The sequence below is a fragment of the Toxorhynchites rutilus genome, chromosome 2, assembly GCF_029784135.1.
Source record: "Toxorhynchites rutilus septentrionalis strain SRP chromosome 2, ASM2978413v1, whole genome shotgun sequence".
Lineage (NCBI taxonomy): Eukaryota > Metazoa > Arthropoda > Insecta > Diptera > Culicidae > Toxorhynchites > Toxorhynchites rutilus.
In genome coordinates this window covers 187,856,069-187,867,740 of record NC_073745.1, presented here as the reverse complement: position 1 = coordinate 187,867,740, position 11,672 = coordinate 187,856,069, and the positions used below count along the sequence as shown (strand labels likewise).

The following is an 11,672-nucleotide window of genomic DNA, read 5'->3' as shown; positions in this document are numbered from 1 at the left end:
CCTCATTGACCATCTTTGTGTTGTTACAGAATAACTACGTCCACGCAACAATCATCAGCGATGGAGATCGATCCACGGTCGAAATAAGATCGATTCATCCATACAACTGCTCTGCTCTGCAAGAATCATCGGGCTGCTGTTCTATAAATAACCCAACAATGATCAATATCAACTGTCTCCGCTATCCGGTCTGCTGAACAATGGAAGAACAGAACGAATACTCTTACGCCTAAATGGCTACTGTGAAATGTAATGTACCATATGCAATGGTATAGAAGGAATACTATAACGCCAAAAAAATGTCAAGTGTGTAATGTGCTATTTATAGATATGATAAACATGTGACATGTACTACATGTATACATGACTTTTTTTTAAAAATTCATAACGATTGAGCCGAACCGGAACCGAATCTAATGATTGACATATCAAATTAAAGCCAATCACCTTGTCTTTTTAGGAAAAATTACTTCAGTTGTAGAAAATTTAAATTTTATTTCTGTTATTAGCGATTTTTTTTTATCTCTCTATTATAGTGACTTTCAACACATTTCGGCTGGTTTGTCACTTTTACTTCCATTTTTGGAAGAATGTCGGGAGTGAGAATTGAACTCGTGATCTCTGCGTGAGAGGTATGGATGTTACCACTACGCCAGATCGCCTCTGTTATTAGCGATTGTATTTGTTTTTTTTATGGTTTTCATGGTCTCGGGACTAAGGGTGCTATATTTTTTATATTTTTTTCTAGAAAGCTGAGGTTTTTTCGCATAACATATCCAAAAATCAGAAATGTGTTCTTTTTCGTTTTTAGGCTATGATTTTTCAATGTTAACATGTTTTAAGTCTTCGTTCAATATTTCTATGCGACTATACTGGATCTATGCATCCAGAATCCAATTGTGTTGTATTTTTTTCAAAGAAAACTAACTAAAGTACTTTAATTTGGTATATCAATCATCAGAATCGGTACAGTAGTTCGAAAGTTATGAATTAAAAAAAAGAGAATCGAAGAATAGTCTAAAGTAGGATAGCAGCATCGGTGAAAGAAGCACCAGCGGAGGTCGCAGAGGCCTCCGCATAAGGGAAGCCATGTCATTGTTCACAAATTCTTCATAGAAATCACCTGTTCATATTTTCAGGAGAAATAGACCCAACGGGACGATAACGATACGGACCCATCAAGTTGTACAAATACAAAGAAAGTATCAAGAATACGGGCAAGGACACAATTGGAAATCCCGTTCTCATTATGATGAAACAGCAGCATCCCGGGAACAGCGAAGGTTGTCGTCAATTCTTTTGTCAATGGACGAACATACAAAACAATAATATGAATTCATTATTTGGAAACACAGTTGATAGGAAATATTCATTAGAGAATCTGCATAATATGTTTAGTAGTAGATATGTTGGTGTTAGGTGTGACGTTAACCACTCGGCCATGGGATCACCAAGCGTGTCACTTCAATCCGCGGAAATTAAAACCCGGAATTATCTTTGTACCCGGTTCGTCGTTATTCAACAGTCTAGATAGAATGTTTACCCGAATGGAATATAATCCCGAATGAGAAAGAAAGAAATATTTAAAAATGGATTAAACTTTTGGTAATAATCCTGATAATAAATTAAAATCAGTTGAACACCACCCGACAGAGAAGCTCCTTTATTAATTTTTGCATTGAAATATGAATGACATATTTCAAAACAAAGATTAACCGGCGGCGGTTCGGCACCCGACTCGGATTGCGTCACCTCGGCGGCTTGGGCCGCCTTGGTTCCTTATTCTCGTTAGATCGGAACTACGCCTCCTTTCGGGCAAACGTTGCATTCGGGTAAATGTTGTATTCGGGTAAGTGCCGCATTCGGGTATTTGTCCCATTATGATTCCATTGTAGGTTTTTCAAAAAGCCGCGCATACTTTCAATTTGATAAAATTTGCAATTTTTTGTTTTATTTTCTTCTTGCTCAAGCTAACAAAAATCTCACTTAAAGTGGATTTTTTTCAAAAACATTTTTCTCAATTCGTTTTTCATTAGTTTCCTCTGGCAGTTAATGAAATTGAACATCTGCCAGCGACTATGCAGCTTAACGATTTCATCACGTTTTAGTTGCCTGAATGGTCAGAGCTGAATTGAAGATTCATTTGACATCGCCACCACAGATCGGGTTGCAGTTGCCTAATGTGTAGAAGGCCTTAGCGGAACAGAGTGTGAAGTCGAAATTTTAGGTGATTTTTGAAATGCTGTAACTTAGTGAAATGCACGTGAATTTTCTTCGTGAATCAACGCATGAAAATGGGATATAAAAATTTTAAAGCTTCATTCTTCATGTCTTCGAAACTACCTCGGTTTGCGGTGCGATCGTTATTTGCAGAAATATCTTTGTATGGAAAGGTCCTTTATGAACTTCCTAGCAATCAAATGAAAGCTGTTCGATAAGGTTAATTGGATATGCTATCGAGTTGATTAGCAAAAAATGTGTTGGACTATAAAAAGTTTGAAAAAAATAGAAATATTTGCCATACAGAAATACTTCTCGATATTTTTGTCCACTACACCAGATAAAAATGTTTTCGTAAAACATCTCAAAACATAAAAGTTGAGGCTTCAAAATGAAGTACATCCCATCTCAATGCGTTGATTTTCCACAAAGTTACAGTATTTAAAAAGCCACTTAAAAATTTCGGCCTCGCACTCTGTTCTTCTATTTCTTGTTGTTGAATGTACCCTATGATCAGGAAGTACCGGGAATTTTGAAATAAAACAAAACTTGAATAAAACAAACGATATTTTCATCGCCACCGGAACCATGAACTAGGACTTATATGTCAGTGAATACTTGGAGAAACCTCTACTCCGGTTTTGGCATCCTGCCATTAGGCGTGGTACACAAATTACGTAACGCTAAAATGCGGATTTCGCGCCACTTCACCCTTCCTGCGTAACATTAACTAACGCAAGAAAAAAACCCTCCCCTTTGAGTTACGTAACGCCAACACAATCTGTCAAAGTCGTTTGGAAAATTTTCATAATATTTTAGTTTTTATTAAGTACTAGCTGACCTGGCAAACTTCGTCCCGCCCAAAATTTATTTTTCTTTATCACATTCACGTTTTCTTACTAAGCGCACGTTCATGGGTCCCATCGCAGAACTGTTCATTGATTGATCTTCTATTCTACCCTTTGAAATTACCTTTTACTATAAAATTCCTAGTACTTCTACCAAAACTCGTCATTCTAATATTATTATTAGGGGATTATTTTCAGATACAATTCTCGTTCAAGATTTTCCAACCACTTGGAAATAACATGTTTCTCCGTTACATGGAATAAATGTTTGATACAGAAAATATGATAGAATAAAAACAGTTCTCAATCGGAAAATTCCTTCCTCGAGTATTGCTCTTATCAACACATTCGGCCATCCATTTTTATTTATATAGATAGAAGAAGCTATAGGAGTGAGTTTTATCACATTAAATTGAATTTCCACTTTCGAACAAAAATCAATTTCGTTAGCGCAAAAATCAAATAGACTAATAACGCTTGTCACTATGAAATTGTAGAACATATGGGAATTGAATTTTCGCAAAGGGCCTGGCCGGGTAAGGGAGTCAAAAGTGCCCCCAAACCAAGTAACCAGCAGTATGGCAAATATTGTAAAGGATACTAAATAAGAAATGTTGGCGGTTTATTTGAGCCCCTATGGGGTTTAACATAGGATCTAGGATCTGGCTTTTGAGGATGGCGTGAAATAAACGAAAAAGTACGTTTTTCACTATAGATCCTATGTTAAACCACATAGGAGTTCAAATAAACCGCCAAAATTTCTTATATAATATCCTATACAATATTTGCCATACAGCTGGTGATTTGGTTTGCGGGAAATTTTACTCTATTACCCGACCAGGCCATTTTTCCATTTTCTTCCGAGTTTTCCGAAAATTTTCAGTTGTCATGTTTGGTTGGAATATGTTTGATTGAAATATGTGTTTTAATTTCTTGGAACCTCTCCTCTATTACAGAGGAGGGAGGGGTGTCAGACCATCATTGAATCATTTCTCGTACCCAAAAACCCTCACATCCCAAATTTAGTTCCGTTTGCGTGATTGATTCTCGAGTAATGCAGATGCATTCCATTTTCTTGATTAGTTCTTGAGTTATGCAGAAATTTATGCTTCATTTATAAGGCAGGCCTCCCTTAGAGAGGGGGAGCAGTGTCTACTCACCACAGAAACGTTTCTTGCTCCTTAAAACCTTCACATGCCAAATTTGGCTACATTTGCTTGATTAGTTCTCGAGTTACGCAGAAATTTGTGTTTTATTTGTATGGCAGTCCCCCCTTAGAGAAGGGGGAGGAGTGTCTAACCACCATAGAAACATTTATTGTACCCCAAGACCTCCACATGCTAAATTTGGTTACGTTTGTTTGATTAATTCTCGAATAATGCAGAAACTGGTGTTTCATTTGCATGGCAGCCCCCCTTTGAGAGGGGGAGGGATCTTGCACTATAATAAGAACCATCCCCGACCCAAAAAAAAACCCCTACATACCAATTTTCATGTCGATCGGTTCAGTAGTTTTCGAGTCCATAAGAATCAGACGGACAGAAAAACAGAAAGACAGACAACATTCCATTTTTATATATATAGTTTCAAAATATCAACGTAGAAAAATCAGGAAATCTGCCGAAGTTTATGTTTTATGTTTATATTTATGGTAATGAATCAATGTTTTCAGACCGAAATTAATAAAAATGTATCAAATTAATTCTCATCTAGCAAATTGTAATTCTGTATCCGATCTTCGTCCGTCCAAATAAACTCATTATTTTCTGCCACTAGCACCTCATTTCCTCGTTTCGAAACAGTTTTTTGAGGTAATGACGTTCACCAAGTAAACCGATCTTGTGAAACTGTAAGTGTTCTTTGATCATCACTTCTGATGCGAAATAGTTGGAGCATGTTCAAGAAATCCTAGTTAACCATGAAAGAACTATTTAACAAATGTGACAATGCGTTAAAAGAGGTCTCGATTAGGGATTGTTAACCGGTTTTACCGTTAATACCGGGTCATTTTTCTTTACCGAATTACTGGTAATTTTACAATCAATAACCGGTAATTTCGGTAATTTTCATTTTTACACTATAAATAACATACGAACAAACTAACTGGCAGTGTTGCGCCGTGTTGACCTCCGAGCCTCAGTTCAAAAATCGCTGCTCGATATGAAAACGAGACACAGGATAAGTTTCAGCGATGAAGAACTGACAGCGATAAAGGAGTTGGTAGATGCCCTCGAACCAGTTCTGGTCGTTGTTGAACTGCTATGCCGGAAGAATTGCACCCTTTATGAAGTTGACGTCGAATTGGAATTTATGCTAGATCAGCTATCGGGGCAACCATCAGAAATTTTGAAGCAGCTGCTTGAAGCCCTGAAGGATTTCAGAAAAACGTTTCGTAAATGCAAATTTGGTCACGTATATGAATAATAATTCTGTTTGTCATCGTGACACAATTAATGATGACTTCGGCGTCTTCTATCAAACGTCACGGACTGCATTGATCAAGCAGGCATTTTAAATCGTTCGTGACTTGATTAAATTTGACGAGTATAGTATTGAGGAGAGAAGAAAATCCACTGGAAGATACTGAATCTGCAGAATAGTTTAGCATCAAGGAAAAACTTGAACAATGATTGCAGCAATCAAAGGTATCAACGTCCAGCCAAAGCTCAACGTCTATAAACGAATTGATGAAACCCCTCAGTCAAAAGTTTTCGTACAGAGAGCATCAGAGGCAAATACCGTTTTGTCTCAAATTCCGAACACTTAAGCCATTAAACAGTGTCTCATAACTCAAAATGGTGCTCTTTCGCGAAGTTGAATTGATTTTTGGATACAATAGAGCCTTATTTTTAATTTGACTACAATAAAATTCATTTACAAATAAATATTCATGGTGAAAAACTAAAAATATGTTTAATCACTTTTATCTCAAATTCCGAACACCATTTATGTCACTGACTCACATTCCGAACACTCTTGTCCCAAATTCCAAACAGCAAAGATGCATTTCTTAAAAAAAAACATAACTTTTGAACTACTGGACCGATTCATATTCATATATGATCGATATATAAAATTAAAGTCAATAAGCTAGTCTATTTTTGCAAAAAATATTATACTCGCAAAAATATTTGGATTTTGCTTTCGTAATTATTGATTGTATTTCCTTTTATAGTTTACATGGTTTCGGGACCAAGGACGCTATATCGGTATCGATACCTGTAAATGATGTTAAAATGAAGTCTATAACCAAAATAATGTCATGGTTTTGATTATTAAATTATTTGTGACATTAAAGTTCAGTAAATTCACATTGAAAAATGAAGTGTTCGCAATTTGAATCATGCGTAGAAACTTGATTCATATTCTGAATTCTAATTTTAATGAAGATTTCTGCATAAAATATTGTTTTTTTTTTCATACATTTATTGTAGATTCGTACAAAATCTAGCACTTACCATGAAAACAACAAACAAAATAGTTGAAAAAAATACTGAAACTGAAAAATTAACGATGCTTGTTTTTTACAGAATTCGCCAACGTAAAATTTAATCATTGGTTTTGACTGCCACTTTTTTGCAAATGCTCAATATTATAAATTATAGGCTGTATCGATACCTGTACATGATGTTAAAATGAGGGCTATAAAAGAATTTCAGGGTTTTGATCATTCAATTATTTATAACGTTAAAATTCATTAAATTCACATTTGAAAATGAAGTGTTCGGAATTTGAATCATGCGTAGGAATTTGATTCATATTCCGAACACTACTTCAATATTAATTTTAATGAAGATTTGTGCATAAAATATCATTTTTTCACCCAGTTATTGTAGGTTCTTATATTCTCTAGCACTTAACTTGAACACAGCATTCAAAACAGTTGAAGCAACTACAAAAACTGGAAAATGAACGATGCTTGTTTTTTACGGAATTTGCTAACGCAAACATTTTATCATTGGTTTTAACTCACTTTTTTGCAAATGTCTAATACTCTAATTATAGGCTGTATTGATAACTGTAACTAATGTCAAAATGAAGCCTATACCTCAAAGAATGTCTGTGTTTTCATTATTCAATTATTTATAACATAAACGTTCAGTAAGTTTATATTTAAAAATGAAGTATTCGGAATTTGAGACTGTTCGGAATATGAGACAAAACGGTACATGGCATGGCTTGCATCATTGGACTCTGTACGTGCATTTTCCTCTTTTGGAAATTACGTTAATGAGATCCTATCTAGATTAGAAACGACAAAAGTAGCTTCAATTGGGTCCCTAAGTATTACGATCAACAAAAGCCGTTTCTCCAAGAAAATGATTAATTTCAATGTATTTTTTACCGTTTATTCACCGGCTTTACCGGTGATGAAATTTTCATTACCGAATAACTGGTTATTTAAATTTTGGCATGGTAATGCAATCCCTATTCTCGATATATCAGGGTATCGAAACCTTGCTAAATTTATCAGCTGAAATTTCCTTCAATTCAGTTTTTGATATGAATCTTTTCATCGAAGCATTCAATTTTGATTCCAGAACATGTTATTCCGATCTAACACGCATATTTTAACACTGTTTTTATCACTCCCAACAGTTGCCCCCATTCATATTTTCATACCCAAAATTCACAGGGTGTTTCAGATTAAAGGCTCACGCAAAAAAAATCGAATAACTCCTTATGGATTTTTTTTCGCTCCGTCGATGGTAACACTGCATTCCCCACTTCAGGACGATAATATTCGGCTACTCGTTCAGTCTGATCGGATGGTTTTTAGTGTACAATTGTACACTAAAAAGAACGTGTATTTTTAGTGAAATCGTATTACTCGAGCAACCGAAGCCTTAATGATACTTTATCCTTTTATGGTACGAATTTCAACATTTCTCGTCGTCGATTACTTTCTCTGGGGGTACGTTAAGGACCGTTGCTGTGTTAATAAGCCATAAAATTTGGAGGAACTTAAAGGTTCACTTTTGAAGAAGTTATAAGAATTTGTTGCGTTAGCGTTCAATCTGAAAGACCCTGTATCATTTTGGTTTTAAATAAGACCAAATTATACAATTTTATTAATGGATAGAACACAAAAATACATCAGTGTATGATGTAATTTTTGCGAGCTAGGAAGAATTGTTGGAAATAATAGGTATCTTACCCAAAATTGACCTACAACTGCGGCCTCTTTGCTCTCAGAATCCCAAAAACTACGAATAAAAAACCATAAAGGTAGACCTAAGTGTTTTTTTTTCATGAAATGCATCTAAAATTCTTTCATTGCCTGTCATAAGATCTAAAACTGATCAGTTTCCAATTTTCAAATTTCAAATAAAAACGGGAAATTGTATAATTCTTCTTTATCGTGATAATGTTCTTATGCACGAAGGCGTCTTGTCGTCTGTTCCAATCGAAGGGCTGAAAAGGGAGATTAGACAAGAAGATTTAAACAAAAAAAATCTCAGAATGATGTTTTCCGAATGAAAACTCCAACCTTAACGCCGTATTTTGCGAAACAAACTAAGGAAAACACATTCAAACTAGTCTGCAAAAATGTGAACCAAGTAAACGTCACCATTGAGCCCTGTGTTTCTCGGTTTCGATTTGGATTTCATTGGCAAAACGTGACAGCAATGTTAAACCAAGCGATATTGATTAATTTATAAGCCGTGAAAATAATCAACAACGGTGTCCAGGGTCCACCACTAGTATCCGCAGAGCTGGGGCTCCCTCCTCCCTTGAAAACGACGGACGGAAGGTGGTGATGGTGAATTTGGTGGAAACGCTTCGCGAAAACGGTCATGTGAGATCGAAGCAATATTCCTTGGAGTACTGTTTACTATAAATCAAAAATAGAAGTGCTGCCTTTACGTCTATTGGCGACAGTTTTTCTTTCGAATTGATACACTTTAACGAAAATCACTTTTTTCCGATGGTATTAGGTCACAACATTCACACTTTTGCTTCTTCGATGCTCGATTTTGCACAAGTCGTCCTCTTTTTCGACTGCTAATCTTCTAGTTTCTGTATGTTTTGGCTCTTTTCAGTTTTCGTCTGACCTTGCAGAAGGATCAGTGCACACATGCGTATGTCTCACCGACAGTACCGTTCCGATTTGATAAAACACTAAATGTTATTCGGGATGAAACATGCTGCTGTTCTCGGAGCAGTTACTAAGCACATCTTCCACGCGAGACCGAGATTCACAAGAGGTTTACCACCCAAAGTTCCAATCATATCTGTGCCTCGAGAGCACGGAAAATCGGATTTTCATATTCTATCAGCCTGTGGGTCACAATTGCTCTCCTCGATGGAAACCCACTCTCTCGAAAGATTTCCCTCTGTGGAGGCATTTCCCGGAGAATTTCAAACGAAGTCGAAAATGTTGCCGTCCGTTGGGTTTGTTTTGGTTTTGGAGAGCTCCACAAATGTGTAATTTTTTTAAAAGGGAGACTGTCATTAATACAGATGTAAATCAAATTGAAATACTTTTGATGGTTGTGAAGAAAATTGAACAAACTATCAAACATCAAATGAAGAAGCAATCAAAATTTGTTAGAATCACATATTTTTCCGTGGACAAGCAACACTAACAAACATTGCAAATCACAAATCCACCTGAGAAAATTATAGCCTCTTGCTCTCTACAGAAGAAATCACCCGAAGAGAGGAGGATGAGCAATACCACGTTGGACGAAGCTGGAGAGTTCTCATTGCGAACCTTCCCTGGGTTTTCCGGCGCTTTTGTGGAGCGGATGTTTTTGTTGTTGCTACGTTTTCCTCGTAATATTATCCTTTACTCACAGTCTTAATGGCCATCGACTGAAGTTCAATGTTTGCCAACACATTCCTGTGGCCAACAGATGACAAGTTGATCTAGGCCAGTATTTTCGTTTTCCTCGCTTGACGTGGGGCTTTTCTGATCCTTGGGAAAGTGGAAATTCCGTCATGCGGAATGCTATCGTGTGTGTATCTGTATGTGCGTTCGTGTACGATTAACATTTTGGAAGCGGAAATTGAAATAAATTGATTTATATTCGAGGAAATGAGCCAACGACGGATCAGAATCAATATACCTTATATTGGAAATTGAATATTATTCATTTCGTTTCTTTTTTTTAACGAGAATGTTTTAGCCAAATATCACCCAAAAATATAAGAATTTTTTGGTCTGCCCAGCGGATCGTTCTTTGAAACGAGTTGGTGAAGAAAATGCTGGATAGGAGCCCGAACCTCTTGATTCGAACTGTGGTTCGGAAAATATGAATGTTACCAGGATTTGACTAAAAGTCAAAGAAACGTACTGGATTGAAGTTATATAAAACCAAGAAATCCCCTAACGGCAATGATAAACAAAACTCGTTGGCGAAATCACGTGCTCGAAAACTGTAGGAATTGCGAATATTTGACGATTTTATTTATCTGTTCTATAGTGACTTTCAACTCATTTGGCTGGTTCGTCACTTTTACTTCCATTTTTGGAAGAATGTCGGGAGTGAGAATTGAACTCGTGATCTCTGCGTGAGAGGTGTGGATGTTACCACTACGCCAGATCGCCTCCACATTTGACGAAATGTTTAAGTGTTGTGGGAACGATCAAACTTACGTTACGCTACGGAAGATATTAAAAAACTTCCAGGATTGGCTTTTTTATACTGCAATGGGTAGGAATGCAACACCTGAATACTTCAGAACGAAAAAGTCTATACTTTATGCGGCCCGCAAAAAAAAGAAGTGATGTCCAAGACACGACCGCATTATTAACATAGAACAGCGAGATTATTGTCAACATAAAACAACAAACATTAAAGATTTTTAATAATAAAAATATTTGATACATATATTTGATAGCAATGACAAGGGCCGATAAATTAATGTTTTCCCTGAGTGATTAGCAAAGTAGATTAATAGATTGTCAAATTAATCCTAAGCATCACATGAGTTAGCACAAATTGAGACCACAAAACTGATACACGAGATATGAATCTCGAAGCCACCATCCAGCTGCATCATCTTCAACAATCATAAATTATCGGACGGACCAGAGATCAACTGTAAACAATTAACAGTTTGCGAGAATCGATGCTTCAAATAAACATTCCCACATTAAGATATGGTAAACATTCTAATCGTTCCATATATAAGAGAGGGCAAATCATTGTAAGAGCAGTTTTAAGTAATCAGTGAATAAAAACACAAGTCCGTGCAAGAGAAAGACAATTGTTTTTTTAAGTGGTATTTAGCCTGTAAGATTAACTCATGTACTATTGGTTCTTTGCTGTCTTGAGCACTGAAATTGAAATACTGATCTTCTCGAAGACGCAGAACGGCAACAGAAAATCCGAACCGAATCTATTGTGTGGTGGTGTCGAAGGCGAAAACAATAGCATCGAAACAAATTTTCACTTCAGTTTTCTACCGGAGAACACAACTTTCAACACTGAAAAATACCTTACGTCTCTTTTAACCCGTAAACAATAGATGATCTCACGAAAATTGAATATTCGATTGAAACAAAATCACACATAAGTCATAATTTATCAGTCATCCAGCTAGCGACCAGACGGCATGACGGCTTTCCCAATGGTATTTCTCAAGACCGAGTTG

The 11,672-nt window shown here is 36.3% G+C and overlaps 1 protein-coding gene across 9 annotated transcripts in view; it reads right to left on the bottom strand.

The window, feature by feature from the left end:
- Positions 1-11,672, bottom strand: part of LOC129771119 (anion exchange protein 3) — a 147,989-nt gene that overhangs the window by 74,019 nt on the left and 62,298 nt on the right. For 3 of the 9 annotated variants that reach the window (XM_055774469.1, XM_055774468.1, XM_055774470.1), the window contains exon 1: positions 8,937-9,302. The exons of the other annotated variants lie outside the window; for them this stretch is intronic. The gene's annotated coding sequence lies outside the window, so the exon portion shown is untranslated. Of the gene's footprint in view, positions 1-8,936; positions 9,303-11,672 lie in introns of those variants that run through there. 9 annotated transcript variants of the gene reach the window in all.